The sequence below is a fragment of the Eleutherodactylus coqui genome, chromosome 1 (assembly GCF_035609145.1).
Source record: "Eleutherodactylus coqui strain aEleCoq1 chromosome 1, aEleCoq1.hap1, whole genome shotgun sequence".
Taxonomy (NCBI): domain Eukaryota; kingdom Metazoa; phylum Chordata; class Amphibia; order Anura; family Eleutherodactylidae; genus Eleutherodactylus; species Eleutherodactylus coqui.
In genome coordinates this window covers 121,145,608-121,164,991 of record NC_089837.1, presented here as the reverse complement: position 1 = coordinate 121,164,991, position 19,384 = coordinate 121,145,608, and the positions used below count along the sequence as shown (strand labels likewise).

General features: G+C 42.2%; 1 protein-coding gene across 1 annotated transcript in view; it reads left to right on the top strand.

Moving 5' to 3' along the window:
* The window catches only part of IRS1 (insulin receptor substrate 1), a 48,042-nt gene that overhangs the window by 4,920 nt on the left and 23,738 nt on the right, over positions 1 to 19,384 (top strand). The window lies entirely within an intron of this gene.

Sequence of the window (19,384 nt, the reverse complement as noted above, 5' to 3'; positions counted from 1 at the left end):
TGATGTAGTAAGAAGCAGTCAGTAGCGCCTTCAGTGCCTCCTTTGTTTCATGTCTTTGTCTGAGGGAGACCACCATACATGTGCGAGAAGTCAATCCTGAAATATTAGCATCTCCCCTTTTTGATATGCTCTGGATTTACACTGTCATTACTTGGCTGTATTGTGCACATTTGATAATATAAAGCCCAGACTGCTCTTTCATGCACTTCAGAATGTCCCTTAAGATTTTTTGCTTATTGATGCTCCTGGAGTTTATTAAAAATGAAATCCTAATGGGTTTAGCATGAAATCATATCCTTTTTCTCTTATGAGTTTAATTGCATGGTGAAAACCCAATTAGAGGAAATTCCGTTCTTAATGTGATTGTTTTATTCTCTCCAGTAGTCAATTATCCACTGTAATTAATTGCGGCTCTTTACAGTGTATGATTAGAATATCAGCTTTTGGTTAATGCAAAACTCTCTCTACTTTTTGTTCATGGAAATACTCAATCAAGACCTCATAAAGTTCATGGACATATATATTGTACCATCCTGGAATCTGCTACTTTGTATCTTCCAAGTGTGTGTGTGTGCTACATGTTTGCTGCTCTGGATTTCCACAGTGAGTGTGACTGGAGTATTTTCTGAAAGTGTCATTGAAGACACATGTAAGGTAATGGCATGATGATGATGAAGATGATGATGATGTAGTCCTACACATTTCTTTAGTGGACCAGCAGATCTTCATGAATGAACAAATTAGAGCGTGGGAATCTGTCATTTCATGGGCTCATTGCTTCCATCCCGCCCTCTCTTCCTTCTTATTAGCACACATCCGCTTAACCCCCAAGCTTCGCCATAACCACTTGGCAGCAGCATGGTCCTCTGTGTGTCAAGTTGTTTACTCTTCCTCCTCCTGAACCAGCTCACAGTGTGCTCCTTGTTTTTGTACATTGTCTTGAGCAGTCATCATTTGCCATTACTAACTTCACCCCTTGTAAGCACTTTTGGCTCCACTGAATTTAGCTGATAACAAAGAGTTACCCGCCCCCAGTTAGATATACAACCCTCCACATCTGTTTCCACGTGCATCTTATTGTGGCTTCTCAATGTGATCTTTTTTTTCTTTTTTTGCAGAATTCCACAAAAACTGTGGTTATAGAGTTCCCTTTCTTAACTCTTTCACTTCCCTATTCAATGTTACCTTTTGTTCCCATTAGTAAGCCCTTCGCTTTCCACCTCGGATATTGTGAAACAAAACCCAAGCGGCCTGCATGGCTGCATGTGCTGCAGCTGCCGGCAGGTGTGTGCTTTTACAGCGTGCACGTAGGAGACACCCTGTCTGCTTTTTGTGTCTGATATGGAGGGAATTGCTGTTTACTGGTGCAAGGTCTGAGCTGAAGTCCTGGATCAGCAAACCATTCTGAACAGCTTTTTAACTCTTGTTTCTGTTTTTTAGATGGCTTTTTTTTTTTTCTTTTCGCTATGTTGTATTTTTTTTATATAAGGATTTTAGATTTAAATGTCACGAGTTAGGCATAAAGGTGACGTGTTTGTCATCTCAATGTCCTCCGTGTCGTGTTTGTGTTCACAAAGCATGGCGTTCAGGTCGTATTGGTTTGGACCTGGCTTTGAAAATTGCGATCCAGCAAACAACGCTGTTAGAGTTTGGACTTGCTGTTTAATATGTCAATATTTATCACTTGTGAAATGCCTTTTATAACTATTGATAACTTATCTTGGCAAATTGTTCTTGGAAGTATCCCATTGCAAATCTCTATTGGGTAAACACATCTAATGCAATATAAAATAATGTTCTCTGTGACATTAGTGGAAATAACTGTCCTTAATGAGGTAAGGTCATGTAAGGTACTATGACCTGATATGTTGTATGGTGTATGTTGCTGGAGGAGGACAGTAAGTGCTACTTTTAAGTTTTGGAAATTGATCTCTCCCCTTTAAATGAAAGCTTTAGACTGAAGTGGTCATGGAAGAGAGTCCGTCTTAATAATTTAGAATCGGTGAAGTTAACAGTTCATGAAGTGGAGCAGTGTATTATATATGGACTGGTGTTCGTTGAGTAAACCGGCATTGTACGATTTCCCAAATAGAAAGTTGTGGCTGAAGGGTTGACTAGAAACCTGGTTATATTCGAATAAATGATTGAAACCACAAAATTTTTCATTGTAAACCGAATACCAACCGAATGGTATATGATGGCTACGTCGCCGCTGGTTTGCGTGCTCGTTCCAATTTATCTTGCCATGTAAAAGGGCCCATATAGACCCTTGTCTGAGCGTTTTATCATTGTAATATAACAGCTAATTAACTGGGGGTGTACAGTACCAGGACCTCAACTCTTTCAGAATATCTGTGTAGTAGCTTGCTTTGTGTTAGCTTGGCTATTTCTATAGGTCCCATAGAAGTCAATAGAGAGAGCTGGACTAATGTATGGCTACTTGTCCAGCCCTTTTCTGCCTGGAAGTGGCTGCTGCAGGCTTCCTTGTCAGATGGGGTACTTCCATTCTCCACATAGGTGGGGATCCTGTAAGTCATTAAGTAAAGGTTCAGAATGCCCCTTTTAAGGGAACTTGTCACCGAGTTCATGCTGCCCGACCCAGAGGTGGCATGAACCTAGGACAGGTATGCCCATTGCGCCCTTTATCTAGGTCATTCTAAAAATTGCAGTATTTCAGAATAAACATACTTTGAAGTTAAGACTCGGAACGGAGCTCTGAGTTAAGAGAGGTGGGCACCGCTGACGTTTCCCCCACCTGCAGCATGTTAACTGACAAGCTCTGTTTTTATGCACAAAAGGAGAGAACTGTCAGTTAACATGCTGCAGGCGGGCAGAAGTCAACATGGCTCGTCTCTTTGACTCGGTGCTCCATTCCGAGTTACAATTCAAAGTAGTCTTTTTTAGTTTTTTTTTTTTTTTCTGGAACACCACAGCATATCCAAATGGCACATACACTGAAGCAAGGGGCATAATTCCGGGCTCATGCTGCCAGTGGTTCCAGCTGCATGGACCCAGTGACAGGTCCCTTTTTTAAATGTAAGTCATTCAGGTTGTAAATATAAACTTTGCTAGAACTCCTCCGCCCAGTGTTGGCATACTTTTCCATACAACATCTTACATTTTCTTACAAGATTTTTATTTTTTTTATTCCTCTGTCTCCAGAGCAGTTTATAAATTATATATGGTATTGCCGCTGTATGTTTTTGTAGATTACCTTGTAACAATATAGGGTTTGTAAACAAGCTTTTGATAAATGGAAGGGTCATGGATCAAAGCTCCTGAACACAATTGTAGGGAAAGAACAGTTGATCTGATCTCGTGCTCCGCAGATATCTGTCAAGAGCCAGCAGATGTGAGATATCCAGACGGTATTTAAATGAAATAGTGGAAGTTGGTCATTACGGACAACTAAAGGTACTTCTTATGGTGATTTTCAGCGATTAGTTGTCCCTTGTACACACAGCCACCAACAGGGCACTGAGCGAGAAATTGCTCTGTAAGCTCTTAGTTTCAGCTTTCTCAAACGAAGTGACTAGCGAGCAACTTGTCACTCAGTGTAAACAGGAGGCATTCAATGAATGATTGCGTGTTTGGAGTGAATGAAGGCGGGCAGTCAGAAGAGATCTCTGGCACGCTTGGCCGTCATTTACTGACCGACTTTTGCTCTTCTATGAAAGCGCATAGGTGATAGTCATTCGGATGGCTTTCCAGTGCTTAAGCGCCCGATAGTTGTCCAATATAAAGATGCCCTTATGGTTTATGGAGCTTTTAGACGTGACAATCTGTCGAGCACATGTGCCTGACAAGTCGTCCTAGCGATCATTTCTGTGCTTTTACATCGGAACGATCATTGCTAGTGAATAGAGGCGGAGCGGACCAGAGATCTCTTCTGGCAAGTCCGCCCGCCTCCATTCACAGTGAACAGGCAGTCTTTCACGTGTCTTAAAAGGCCCATTGAAGTCAGTGGATCCATGTACAGCCTGTTACAAAGCTGGACCTGCATGGATAAAACAGAACTGTGAATTAGCCCTTATTTCTAGTTTCAATGTGTCTTTACTCCCCAGAAGAATGTTTAGTTGTGGTGTACTAAACCAAATAAGATTTTAGGGAACAGATCTGCAGCAGATTTCACCCCTTTTAATTGGACTTCAACTGAAAGAGTTAAATCCACTGCAGATCTGCAGCAAATCAGCTATGTGAATTCACACAAAAGAGGGTTTTAATGAGGTTTCTCTGAGACCTGCAGCTTACTATTGATGTCCCCGGCCAGGTCGTGGCGTTTGGTTGCCATAACCAAACCCATATGTTCAAGATTGTTTGCTGCTTGTGGCTGATTTAGTTGCGTTTTGTTGCCATGTGATGGGATGTATTGCAGTAGAATCTATTCTATAATATAGCCGATATATTTGTTCAGTTTTTGACATGGAAGTGGCTGCAAAGATGCTGATCTGTTGAACATTCTCCACTTCTGGTGAATGTTGGATTGATCTAAACCTGTCACATGCTGTTTTTTCTTCTTGTTTTGTGTAGTTTGCAATCCTCTTTTTGAGCCTCTGTTCACAGGCCAGACTCTTTTCTCTTTCCAAACCAGCAAAAGGCTAAAGAAGTGATTGACTGCTGAGAATGGTATATCAGTTTCCCATGTTCAGGCCAATCTACTAGAATATTTTTTTACTTAATTAAACCACAGGAATGCCATTCCATTCCCAGTCCTCTGTGATACTGTTAAAGCAACAGTGCTATGAATTCGTTCACAGCTTCTGCAGATTTTTTTTTTTTCAGTAGATGTCATTGATATGTTGTTTTGTTTTATTTAATAACTTCATGCAGTGCAATGCCTAAAAGGATTGTTTCTTTTCATGTTCCACATATAAAAGTGGCTTGTCTGATATCATTACTCGAGGTGTCCAAAACCCTTTAAACTCAACACTATGAACTTCATCCTGTTTTAAAGGGGTATTCCCATGGGGCTGTGTTGCAGTTTCCCATGCCCATGGGTAGCTTAGGCAGCACTTTTCAGGAAAAGTCTGTGAAGAGGGTCTGATTCAGCACTGTGCCCTCTTCTTTCTCAGAATCAATGAGCGTCCCAAAGGTTGGAGCCTTCCTTCCTTTTTTTTTTAAGGACTTGTCAGGGCTTTCCATCCCATGTGATCCACATGCCAGCAGATGTTCAGTATCATTCTGGCATTGCATGTCTACATGAGCACTTCTCTGCTGTGTGTGGACTGATTGGTCGGCTGGGAGGTGTGTCCCAGCTGGCCAATCAGTGTTTGCCTGTACACATTCCAGCTCCTCCTCACTGAGGATTCTGGTTATGCTTCTGGTTGGAAGGTGTTTCTGGTGAAGTCAGCGGCTCCTGTCCTGTCCTTGTTCACTGGCGTTTTCGCTATCTGGGGTGTTGTAATATAAATCTTCTGACTATTGTTATATTTTGCATTGAACATGCATGTGATTCGTAGTGTACTTGTATAACGTGGACTCTGCACATATTGATATTCATTGCAGCTACCAATAGCCCTACTTCCAACTAGGTTGAGTTAGGATCGATACAGGTTGTTGACATAGGGTCATCCTCATCAGGGAGAATGCTCCACTTTTAGGCTGGCTGTCCATGGGCGAGGTGTCATTGCGGAGCTTGCATGACACGCTTTCAATAAGACAACTATGAAAAGCGCAGCCTACTGCACACGAGCACAAAATCATAGCAATTAATATAAGCTCATTGCAGAGACCTTTTTAGTGCTACCCCCTCCCACGGTGGAATATTGTTATCGATATTCCGCCGTTGACAGGTGGCCTTAGATAGGGCCTTCTCTTGCCAATAGGTTAGGGTCAAATTCCCCGTCTTGCCCTTTTTTCCCCCATTATTAATATATTGTGTTTGTGTATATATCTATCATTTTCAGACTATAAATCATGTACAATCCAGGCCCTGCGGTAAGTGGCACAGTTGTATAGATGGCATGAACATGTTAAAGGGGATTTCTGAGCTGTTTCTATTGATGACTTATCTTCGGGATTAGCCATCAATAGTTGATCTTTGGAATCCACCATGCGGAACTCCGAGTGACTGTTTGGGTGTCTCTGTCACCAGCAAACTATAGAGTGAAAGCAGACAGCGCCAACCGCTGTGTAGTGTCCATCACTGGTAATTGCAAGCCAATATCCCATTGATTTTAAATGAACCACAGCCTGCAATTATCATCGTCAGCCACTACTCAGGGGTCAGAATGATTTGTTTCTGATCCGTACCATGTTTTACTGGTGAAAGTGGGCCCCTGAGCGGCAGACCCAAGCCGATCAACTATTCAGGACCTATCCAGAGGGTATGTCATCAATAAAATACCCTTAAAAGGAGGTTTTCCGGCTATTTTTACACTGGGCAGAAATGCTTCAGAATGTCCACTGCAAAATTTTCCAGTGCAAATTACGCAGCATTTCTGCATAATAACCTGCGTCAAAATCTGCCCCGTAGGTGTGGATTTTGACCAGGAATCGGCTGCGTATCCGCAGCTGATTCTCATTGATTAATTGCTCCCCCTCACCTCAGAATACATGGTACTCTTAGCGCCCCCCATCAGTGAGGGCCGAACCGCTGGTCAGGTGATGCGTTACTGGAATCGTCTGACCAGTGACTCATGCGTTTTTTGATGCGGGTTTTTATGCAAAAATGTAGCGGAATTTGCAGTGAAAATTCCGCACTGTTTTCACCCAGTATGAACGTACCTAAAAGGGGAAAAAGTACACATTTCCGTTTGTGTAGCGCCAACACTGGTTATCCAGGTTTTTGCCCCACAGAGTCCATGGATTCTGTATGTGGCTTTTACCTCAAGCATAGTGCTGCTCATATCCAATACGGCTTCACTTCTACCTCTAAACATTGTTACACAATGCACGTTGTAAAAAGGAATATAGTGCGAGGAAGCAAAATAAATCTCTGATCGGCGCCGTCACGGAGGAGTCAACGAGTGTGAAACTCTTTTATCTGTATTACATTAATAAAACAACGCATTTCAGATTCGGAATGAATCCTTTCTCAGGTTTGAAAAGTAATATGGCCGCTGAGGTCATTGAGGAATGCAATCCTCACTGGAAACTCAGTTTGCTACTGTTTATCTAGTAAAGCTTCATTACTACGTAGCCCTTTATAGGTTGTGCCAGACTGTGTGTATCCTCTGAATTATTAATGCCTTTCTGCTGTCTAGAATGATGAATGGATTAACTCCATGCTATTATGGGGGGAAAATACTCTTCTCAGAAGCTAAACAACTAATGGATGTGCCGTTACATTGACAGGTGACCCCCAAGTGGCGTATTTAAAAGTAGGCTAGGTCCTCACTGGTCCTACATTATGGCTGGAAAAAAATATTGAAAGAAATTACACCAATATCAGTAAAAAACGTCCCAAAGATTACTTATCAGCACCACATTTCCAGAAGTGCCTGAAGGACTGCCCGCCCTTCTATACAGCTGCAGAACAGAGCGTGTATAGTTCTGGGTGTTTGGGGGAATGCACAACCCAAGCTGATCATACAAATTTAAGTCTTGTTCATTGCCCATAGAAGTCAATGCGTTTTGCACTACTGCTATCCATCAGCAGAAATTTCCATTGGTGGGATCTGATCGCTGCCCAACTTTGCAGTCTATCGGGTGCAATTCGGTTACAGCTGGTGTGTGCCTAGCCGAATGCAGCATACGATTATCATACTGTGTAGCTGATCGTATACCTTCCCCAAATCATGAATGCTTTTTTTTTTTTTTATATTGGGGACATCTGCCTTTTGCTTTCCCTCCTAGTCTGTACATTATGTATTAGCCTGACATTTCGGCAGCTCAGTAACTGCAAAGTAAAAATAGAGGGACATCCAAATCTCTGCTTCAAATAGACGTACTTGTAGGTGACATTTTGGAAAAGTATCTGCATGCTCTGGAGGTTTTAGTAAGTGTGTCAAGATAAATTTTGTGTTGCCACTGTGGCGGATGTGTTTCCTCATTATTAGAGGGAAATCCGGCGGTGCATGTAGAGATGTCAGGATGAGATGGGAAGACCAGGGGGGTCTAGACAAGTGCTTTCTCCTCTCTAATCGATATGGTGTTTCCTACATCAAACAGCTCTTAGTTCAGAGAGGTGGAATGTAAAATCCTGCCTCTAAACTTACTTGTTTGATCTTTTTCTAGCTGTGTTATGATGATTAAGAATTATAACCTTTAATAGATATATATATATATACCATGGATATTTTTTACTAACTGACATCAGATAATGAAGCACATTTTGTTTTATCCTCTGATTTGAATTATTATTTTTTTTTAGTTCTCATTTCTGTACTGTTATGGTGGGCAGTCATGTTGCCTGAGCTGCTACTCTGTTAAAGGGGTTGTCTCGCGGCAGCAAGTGGGGTTATGCACTTCTGTATGGCCATATTAATGCACTTTGTAATATACATCGTGCATTAAATATGAGCCATACAGAAGTTATTCACTTACCTACTCCGTTGCTAGCGTCCCCGTCGCCATGGATCCGTCTAATTTCGCTGTCTTCTGGCGTTTTTAGACGCGCTTGCGCTGTGCGGTCTTCTTCCTGGTGAATGGGGCCGCTTGTGCCGGAGAGCTGGTCATCGTAGCTCCGCCCCGTCATGTGTGCTGATTCCAGCCAATCAGGAGGCTGGAATCGGTAATGGACCGCACAGAGCCCACGGTGCACCATGGGAAAAGGACTCGCGGTGCATCGTGGGTGGGTGAAGGAAGAAGTAGGAAGAAGGAAGACGTCGCAGAGCGGGAATTCGGGTAAGTAATATGTATTTTTTTTTTTTTTTTAACACATCCATTGGGGTTGTCCTGCGCCGAACGGGGGGCCTATGGGAAAAAAAACAAACGTTTTGGCGCGAGACAACCCCTTTAAATGCAATACTTATGGCCTATCCACAACAGATTGATGAGAGTGTGCCACCAGGGACCACTGCCCATCAGCTGTCTGCCGGACCAATGTGTTCACGCACTGAACTGATTTCTATAGGAAACAGACAGCTCCGTTCCCACTGCGGTGGCGAGGCTTTGTATTACACCCGTTTATTTCATTGGGAACTTGGTCCTTAGTAACAAACTTGGCAACTGCAATGGGAATGGAGCTGTCTGCTTCCTGCAGAAATCAGCTCAAAACATGAGCACAATCTTCTGGCAAATAGCTGATCGGCAAGGATTCCTTATGGCAGCTCCCCCTGTCTGTCTTTAATGGCCTATCCTGCAGATAAGTCATCCATAGTTTACAACTGGACAAGCTCTTTAACAGTAGCTCAGAGATAGGCTTTATAGCAACCATATGGGTCATAGGAAACTGATGTGTAGAGATGACTCATTGAATTCTATGACAGTGGGCATGCTCGAAGATCTGTGCAGAGGTCACTGTGCAGGGAGGAAGAGGAGAAGAGGTGTGACCATTGCCTATTGTAAATGATAGATTGTGTCCTCTACCACCAGCTGTATGGGGATGAGCTGCAGTACTACATACAACCTGTAATGTGTGATGCTGTTTTGGGGGAGAAAGCTGTTATTTTTTTTCTAATACTGGATAACCCTTTTAATTATAAAAAAAAAAATTGAAACCATATGAAACTCTGATGCTAGATTCCCATTAAATAGCATTTTACACTTCCAACAAATATTCCAGTCCCTTTCCCATGGGAACCTTCTGTAACTTGACCCCATGAGCCAGCTTGTAATGCAGCTCATGCTGTTGGAGGCCTGAAAACGGTGCAGGAAGTGACCTTTGGCGAAAGTGAGCAATCTGCTGCACAGTTGGCACTTGGAATCTGTCCTCTTCTAGACCTCTTTTCACATGTGAAAAGGTGGGCATCTCCATTAACCTTCGGCAACATAGTTGATTATTTTGAGTGGGTAATGGCAGGATTTGATGTGTGAAAGGATAATGCCTCGCTCCAGTCCCCTGATGCTCTGTTGTGATGGGTCTAATGCTCTGTCTTATAGGCTTATAGGTAATCTTCTGCCTTGGGCAGGCTATTCCCTCCCTGGTAAAGTGTTGTTAAGGTCTTTTGAAAATGATTAAGTTCTTCACCACACGAGAGAGAGTATTTTGCTCAGTTTGTGAATTGGGATTGAGTCAGTGGAATGGAGGCAATACCATTTACGTCTTGGTAGAAGATCAACTGGGATTCTAGTTGCTTTTGAAACGTTTGCCTGTAATATGTTGGTAATCCCCGATGTATACGTATGAAAGAAGAAACTTTTAAGGTGCTTTTCAGAACTTTATTATTGATGGCCCATGCTAGGGATACCATCAATAATTATTTGGTGGGGGTTCAATTTCCAGCAACCTTGTTGATCAACTGTAGGAAGGAGCTATGACACTTTAGCAAGCTCACTACTGCTCAGGCCTATGCAAAGCCATACCCACATATATGGCAATCTGCCATAGCAGACATGGAAACGGACATAGCGCTCACCGGCATGCGGGATTCCCTCTATTTAGCTGATCAGCAGAGGTACCAGGAGTTGAACCTCCAATAAGCAACTGGCCTATCTAATGGTATCTCACAGCGAAGATCTGCTTAGGGTGGATGTACATGGGGCAATGATTGTCTGAATAGTCGCTCGAAATAATTTCTAAAACATATGGATGTCTGTGTGTTTTTACACACAGCAGTTGTTCTTCACCTGTTGATCCGTTTTCGATCACTGAACGATTTTTTGGGATTATTTATGGCGGCCGAAATACCGTTCAAGTAGTTAGGGGTGTGAGGTTCTTTGGTGTATGGTCTTTGTGTGAGGTTCTTTGGTGTATTTGGTCTTTGGTTTAAAAACTTCACGCCTTCCAATACACGTTTTATTGGTTGCCCAGTCCACTGAGCAGTCTTCGAGTGAAAACAAGGTAGAGCCACTGAGTAGGACCAAAACCATCCAGAGACCGTAGCGACAGGTGTTCTTTTGAAGACCAGCAGGGACTGTTCAGTTGAAGATCACTTGCACATATTTGTATATTTTTGGGAACTAATGAGCTTTAAGTGAGAGGGCAAAATGTTAAAAAAAGGCGTGAGCCAATCTGCATTCATTGAGTCTCAGCCAAGTTGATGGCTAGTTGTTGGAAGACAACAATTACCTGCTTGCACCAGATGATCATTACTCAACCAGTAACCACCACCAACAATGTGGTTACAGCCATTTTGCTCGCCATGAGATTGAAAACAAAAGAGGAGCCTTTCTGCAATCTAAAGGCTCATTTGCATGGGAGTATGCAGATTTTGGTCCCAGAATATTCATGGACCAAAACACTGCGTATTCTGTGTGTATGTGGCTCTGGCTGCACTTGTTTTTCTCTGTATAATCACTGCGTATTTTCATGCGCAAACAAAAGCAGGGCCAATTGATTATATGTGCAAAGGCTCATGCATACTGACTAAGTATTTACGCATTCCCATGGACTTCAATGAGCTATTTTGGGCTGTAATACAGACCAAAATAGGATGTGCTGCATTTTTTTTTTCACACGACCAAAAATCATGTGAAGAATACACACGAGTATAAACCCATTGAACTCAATGGATTCTATTCACTCAGTATTGCTTGAAGACGTGTAATATGGAGTGTATTTGCGCTATGTGAATGAGGTCTCAGAATTCATTTTGGGCTCGTTGACCCTGTAAAGCTATTAGGGTAGTAGATTTTTGGGTTCTTAACCATTTGCAATCTAATTTTAGATTCAGGTTTTCCAAGGGGGCTTTCTCTTTCTGCCATTCTACAATGGCGCCGTCTGCTGGCTAGAGCCAGTACTGTGGTATGGGACATGCTGAAGAGGCTCCCGACAAGAGTCTTCCAACATCGGAGCTGTACAGCCTTCATTTAGAATGTCGTCAGACGGTGGATTGGAAAGGGGTAATAGAATTGGTCTTTAGTGATTGTATAGAGACTGCGCAAGTTGGAAGTGTTACCTCTCCATGCCCATTGGATGGAGAGTGCCTAGTCGGCGATAAGCTTTGGTGTGGTTCACAGTGGTGGTCTTGTCCGGAATTGATGAAACTGCACAAGTAGTTGGTTTCCACCTGTTGAGATTTTCTCTTTTTGTAGCTACGTATTGCCAATTAATTTCTCGCAGGAGCATTAGATGCGTAGAGAAGAAAGGCATGTGCTGTTTGGTTGCATAGATGTTTTTCGGAACAAATTGTACCATGTGATACGTGCACCGTCCCTCGGCTCTGTATTTTCAGTAAATTGTCCTTTTAAAATCCAAGTTCTAGCGCATTAAAAAGGGAGCAGAATGCAAATTGTTTCGTTTAAAGTCCTGTCTCTAGAAACTGCCCTCCGCTACATAAATCTCTAATTTCTTGTGAGATGGGAATGAGCGTTTCATTTGTTTACTTTACTTGCCGGGTAGCTTGGAGATGTATTGACGTGCAATTTTCTGATGAAACGTGACAGATCTAGGTCACTAACTCAGAAGATGTCTTTAGAGATTTATCCTTAAAGTAGCTTGGAGATGTTCTCTTTTTGTGTTATTTTTCTCGACCATGTTTTGTTATGATGAAAATCCGTGTTCTATTGCAGATTAGGATTTTATGATGGAAAATGCGGGCAATTTTTTTTCTCTGCTTTGCATTAATAGTTCACAATTGCTTCTTTCTTTTCCTAATTTGCATTTGCCATGTATGCACATCCATTTTCCTACAACCTCCTTTTACTGGCACCCTACACAATTTGAACCCTCCAGTTTTTCCATGAAAAAAAAAAAAGAATAAACCTACAATTACATTTTCCTACATATCAGAGAACCTTGTATTGAGTATTTCTGAGTACCTAATCGCTTTCCATTCCCTACTGGATTCAACTGTCAAGCTGAGAATAAAAAAAGGTGCCAAAGACTCCTCGGAGACACTTATCAGGCCATGTCCAGTTGTGCAAGCCACCAAATACTGTACATTGGAACGAAGCCTTTACAAGTCAACACCTCAGATTTGCTGGGTGGTTGTGCTTGTCTGTTCTTGCTACACGTGTGCCAGGCTTCACTGGTTTTATCAGCGCTTCCCAACGCTGACAGCCAGCTGCAGATTTGCATCCCACCTGCAGTTACCTAATTAGCACAATGTCTGAAATGCCGGAGAAAATCCCTCATTGCTACAAAGAGTTTGTCAGGCAGACAGCAGCGGTACCTACTGCCACAGATATGAAAAGATTTAATCTCTTAATAATTAATCTGCTGGGAAGATCACTTAAGGTCTGTACTTGGCGTCTGCAGACGTGCATCTTCAAACAGAACATCCACAGCGATTTGTTCCCTCTTTCAGAAAAGCAAATTTTAGAATTGAGCCGTAAGCCTTAATAGCAACCCAGACCACTTTTTTCTTCTGGAACTTCTCATCTCCAGATACTCAAGAAGCTTTACCAACCACATTTCAAATTCCCTTGTACGGCGTATCCTTGCCTAGGGCATACACCCTCAGGCCGAGGTTCTTGTCCAGAATAGCTGTAGATGGTCTTTCACAATAGAGCCTCTAATTTTGGAGGGACCGGCCAACGAGCTAACCATCTAATATGTATTGAGGTGTCAACATGCCTGGCCAGTCTTGTGGGTGGCTTTACATGGGAGGACTATCGGGCACAGAAGCAGCCAACAGTTATACCAACGAACATCGCACTTGTGCTTTCGTACAAGAGTAATAGTCATTCAGTTAATAGAGGCGGAGTGCATCGGAGATCTCTTAAGGCCACCCACCACCCTTCACTGTTAACCCGAATGACCACCTGTTTAAACTGCGTGAGAAATCGTTAACTAGTTGCTCTGTCTATGAATTGAAACAAAGCAACTTGTGATACGGACTGATTTCTCGCCCGTTATCCTATTGGGTCTTATGTTTACACGGGACAACTATTACTGAAAATTCTTCATTTGAACGATTTTTCTTTATTTTTTCAGCTGTTAGTTGGCCCATGTAAAGCCACCTTTTGTTCTCATGGGACGTAAGCCCCCGCTAGAGGTGTTTGGCAGTGATTTATTGACCTCTCCCTATTGAGAGCGCATGCTTGGCCTAGTCAACGGTTGTATGTACACAGGAAGAGTAGGGGGGCATAGGGAGTTGGACAAATGGCCAAGAATGATTTAAGGTATATGGGCTACCTTTTTATGAGAGGTTCTTTTTCTCATGAATGGGAAAATGTATCACAAACATACATTAGGCATCCCATTTACCTTGAGCATTACATTACTGGGTATAACACAAAGCCCTTAGAGTGGCCAAGTATTCTGTGGAATCCAATTTTGTTAGCAAAAATGTGAATGTTGTCCATTTAATAACGTGGGGGTTATTTACTATTTAAAATACAACAGTTTTCTGGTGCAAATTATGCCAGAAAACTGTTTTACATGCTTGTGCCATGTTTATTGTATGTTTTTAGACTTTCAAACAGTTTTTTAAGTTGCCTGTAAAAGACTGATCGCCTAAATTGCACCAAATTGCCTCAAATTTTGGGGTAAACTAAGCCAACTAATAGGTGGTCTAAATACACAGTAGACAACATTCAGTGATTAATCGGGCACACTTTTAGGGCTGCTCTCACACAGCCCATTTCTTGCCATGATTAGCACAGAGCTTCAAACAGGCGGTACGACGCCTCCATTGATTTCAATGCAGCTTTGCAGTCCTGCGTTTGATTTTTCAAGCACTAACTTCTCTATATTTTCTTGTGCTTTAGTGCTTTTTAATGCACCTCACCACACATCACAATGGTAGAGTGCGTTAAAAGACGCTGTCAAATGTTGTAACGTGTTCGAAACGCGGTGTTTTGTGAACGCATGTGTGAGAGCGGCCCAAGACTGTCTAGTCTGTTTGCACCGTCTAACTTTTTAGACAGTATTAGTAAATTAGCTCCAGTGTGTACTTTTCTGATACTCTATAACCTAAGGAAAAAAGCTGTTTGGTTATGCTCCTCGCCTCTTATCATTTTTTTTTTTTTTAAATCATAAGTGCAACATAATTTGGGGATTATATGTTCCTCCACATATATTGCAGTTAGCAAATATGTCTTTATGCCTCACAATATAGCATTTTATCTCCTAATGAGGTACCTCCACCCATCAGAGCATTGTCTCATGGAACATTACATAAGCCTATGTTTTGTATTTTCTGTATGTTTGAATCCATGTCTCCTTTTATTGCACTTTGGAGTTGTTAACTGGGTCTTTGCAGTCAGCACTGTTTAAGCTCTCAGCCAGCCAAAGGGCGACTAACACGTGGCCCCTAGTTCTGTCACTGTAGGCAAGATCATCATGGTCAAGCGAGATATATTTGTCTCATGATGACAGGATGGCTACAGCTGACTTTGCAATGATATCATTGGAAGAAAGGGGTCTTTAGTTTGCAGGTTTGGCTTGTATATATGATGAAACTTCGAAAGACCACCTCTTCTACTTTTGACTTGGTCATCTACTTCGACAAAACCACCCCCTTTTGAGGACCACTTCTCAACGTGATTTTTGGGTGCCTGCCTCAAGTAATTTTCTGGAATGTGATTTGTGGTTGTTAATGTCCATGATACACTTTTTTTTAGTATTCGAGTATAGATAGTTTCTGATGTTCTGTAACTTCCGAACCCATTAAGTCCAGTTGGCTGTGATATTTGGTACACTAGAGGGATGAATGCTGTTCCGAACAGGTTAATCTTCCAGGAGAAGGTGCAGCATGTTATCTTGCAGGCCTTTGAACTTCTGGTTAGGAATGTGCTTCAATACGGAAGAGCGAGTGGCTGTTTTTGGCACTGCTGAGCCCGCGGGGCTTGAAACTCAGCAGAGGAATGTTATTGTGTCTTCAAAGCTTGTTTCACACAGGCCTTTGTTGGGCCGGATCTCTGGGGCAGAGGCTTGCTATTATCAGGCGCACACAAAGCCCCTCCAGCCTTCCCATTCTGATCTAATTGGGTGGCAATGTCTATTCATCCCCGGGGCTTCAGTGTTTTATTCAGTAGGACATTACATTGGAATCTGATTTTAGTGAATCATATCTGAATAGCGCTGGATGCTTTTGGAGTTTTTTTTTTAATGGATTACACTTCTGTATTTTTTTACAAATCTATGTACTTTGGTAAAACCTGAAAATTCACCGTAAGCTTCACTACTACCTCCACGAAGGACTTTTGTTAGAAACCACATCAACTACCAGTCCTGGCCAACTTACTTGTTTGTATTTTAAGCCTGTGGTACCGGAGATCTGGTGCACTGCTACAACTGATAATTACAAGGGAAACGTAACTTTAGTCTCGGGCCATAAAAGTAATGCAAAGACAGCTGTGTAAGATGTTGCTTCCTCATAACTTTTAAATAGACATCACTGAAGACAGGAATGTAAAACTATTAAGAGCCGTAGTGAGTGACTGTATAAATGGCGTCTCGCCAACTCGCCATAGATGTGTTCCAGCCTCTATTGTCCTGCTGTTCTAGTATTCATAGTATGTAGTAGCTGTGAAGAGATTTTGCCTCCTAGCAATGCAAATACTTTGTAAAAATAAAAATCAAGCACCTAGAAGAAATCACTTTGCTGTAAAACTCAGCATACAGTTACATCTCAGGCGAATATGCAAATGATTAAAGTTGTGGCATGATTAGATGAATGGTGGTTCCACCCATGATCTGTAAAAAGGCTCTCGGAGGCTACTAGCATGTAGTGGACCGCTTTTTCCGATTGTGTAGTACACTATATTTTTTTCTTTCTGACGCATTCGAAGAGACTTTGCCCAGTTAACAGAGTTTGAGAGCAGGAGCATTATTGGAATGTGAGAAGCTGGATGGTCGTATAAACAAATTGCCGCCACCCGGCCTGTTCTGACCAGATTGTTAGGAGGGGTTGGGGACAACAGTGGATGTGTGAGAGCACACATACAAGGCAACCCGGCCCAGGATGTCCTCAACAGACCACCAGTAGAGTGGATTGTCTGGTCATCTGACATACATGAGCAGCTCCAACTGTTTTGTTGTCTTGTCATCCAGAGACAGGTGGCACCATCGTTGCAGGTCTCTGTGCCTGTCTGAACCATATCCAGTAGCTTGGCTGAAGGACATTTTATCTCACGGTGTCCATTATATGTTTGCCTTTGACACCCACCCATTATCTCCATCTTTTGCAGTGGTGTTGTGAATGACAGTATTGGACTATTACAAAGTGGAACTGGGTTGTGTTCAGTGACGATTCTAGGTTTTGTTTGGGCAGCAACGATGGCCCAAAAGGCCCAACTCAGCGATCTATTTAGGAAATCCTGCAGCCACATGTGTTCCTCTCATGGCGGCTTCCAAGAGGCATTTTCCAGCAGGATAATGCTCAACCGCACACACAAGGGGGTCACAGGAAAGTCTCCACAACATTGTCACACTTCTGTAGCTGTCAAGTTGCTAGATTTATCGCCAATAGAACATGAATGGAACCATCTGGGATGCCAATTTTGACAGTCTACAAGCTTGTACGATCTAGGGGCTCAGTTACAGCAAATGTGGAGCGATATGCCACAGGATACCACACAGAACCTGTATGCCTCCATGCCCACCCGTATCATATCTTGTATCTAAACTATAGGCGCCCCAACAGGGTACTAGAGCCTCCAAGCCCACCCGTATCACATTTTGCATCCAAGCTAGAGGCTTTACAACAGGGTACTAGAGCCTCCATGCTCGCTGGTATCACATCTTGCATCCAAGCTAGAGGCGAGGCAGTAAAACAAGGTACTAGAGCTTCCATGCCTGCCCGTATCACATCTTGTATCCAAGCTAGAGGCGGTACAACAGGGTACTAGAGCCTCCCTTCAAGTGTTCAGTTTTCCGCAATAAATTTTATCCTTTTGCTCTAATATTGTAATCACACAAAGTTTAATTCTGTTGCAACAACTTCTTCTCAGTACTGTTTTTTTTTTTTTTTGGACAATAAGTGTACATACACTGATTGACTTATCATCACTGTTAAACATTACTTGGAGAATTAAGTTTAGACTCCGGAACAGTTTATTGCCAATTGTTTGCTTTTAGCTCTTTCTCTTTACTTTTCAAAGCATGTCCATTACTGTCAACTATGGTTGAACATTATGCTTTTTTAGGGACAGTTTTGTTTTCTTTCCTTATTACAGGTTGGAATGTAAAATAATAGAAAGCTTATATAGAAAATTCTGTTTTACACAGGTAGTGACATGGTAGTAGAGCGACGGAAAGGACTGTGATTTTTAACATTGTTTTGCTACTATGTAACATTTGGCCATTGTGGTTCTGAAACACTGGTTAAAAACGGAATTGTAAGGCTGTATTTACACACTGCAATTTTTCTGCACAAATTCTGTGTATTGCAAGGATGACAGAACTGGCAAGTGATTAGAACCAATTATTTACAATGGGTTAATCTACATGTGCGTTCTTGGTCCTATATCGCACTCACTGTCAAGGGGTTGTCTGGGAAGGGAAAAACTTCCCAGATCCAGTTGGGTTCCAGTGGTCCCAGCACTTTCACTTCCGGCCCGGTTCCGACATCAGACAACATGGTATGTAGCTCTTGTTGTTCATATGTAAGGGACTAGGTGATTTCAATAACAAAGACAGACCTCTTTTTCTCTCTGGGTAGCCCATGACAGAGAAGGGGGCTGGCTCAGTTATTGAAATAGACCAGCCAGCTTCCTCCAATGATGTCACCAACGACAAGAGGTCCATACCATGTGACTCAGTGTTGGAACTGGGCCCAAAATAGAGGCTCTTCCAGTGCTGGACCCAAACTTTCTTTAAGTTTTCACCTCACCACCTATTTTACTCCCTCTCTTTTAAGGTATGCTGCGTTTTGAATTGTGTAGTACTCTATAAAACACTTACATCCCTTAGCCTCATGCCCTTGTCACTAATTCATGCTGCCATCAGATAGGGCAGAATGAATGTAGTGACCAGTTCCCATTAAAGTACTGCAGTTTGTCTGTTTTTTGTACGTATTTCAAATGGGGTTAAATTTGGAAGTTTTAGGATTCCTAAGGTTCTGGCATGACGTGTTTGGTTGTTTAAACAACTTTTTTTTTCTTCAATTCTCATTCAGTATGAAAACATGAACTATTTTATTATCCTCCACCCTTTCTAAACAGTCTGACCTTGAATTCCTAGACGGTATTACACATTTTGTGTAATTTTGTGTCCTCGATTCATCTTGACTGTAAACCTTGGCAGAAAGCAGTCTGGTCGCTGGCCAGTTTAGACACAACGCTGAGATTAGGTTAGGGATATTGTAATGAAATTAATGGTGTATCAACCTGACTCGTTGACTTTGCAAGGCCCTAGAAGCAGGTCTTAAATTGACAGTTATCTAATCCTTACCCATTTTAAATACTGTTATTTATTTATTTTTTTAATCGACGTTTTTGACTGTTTACTTTC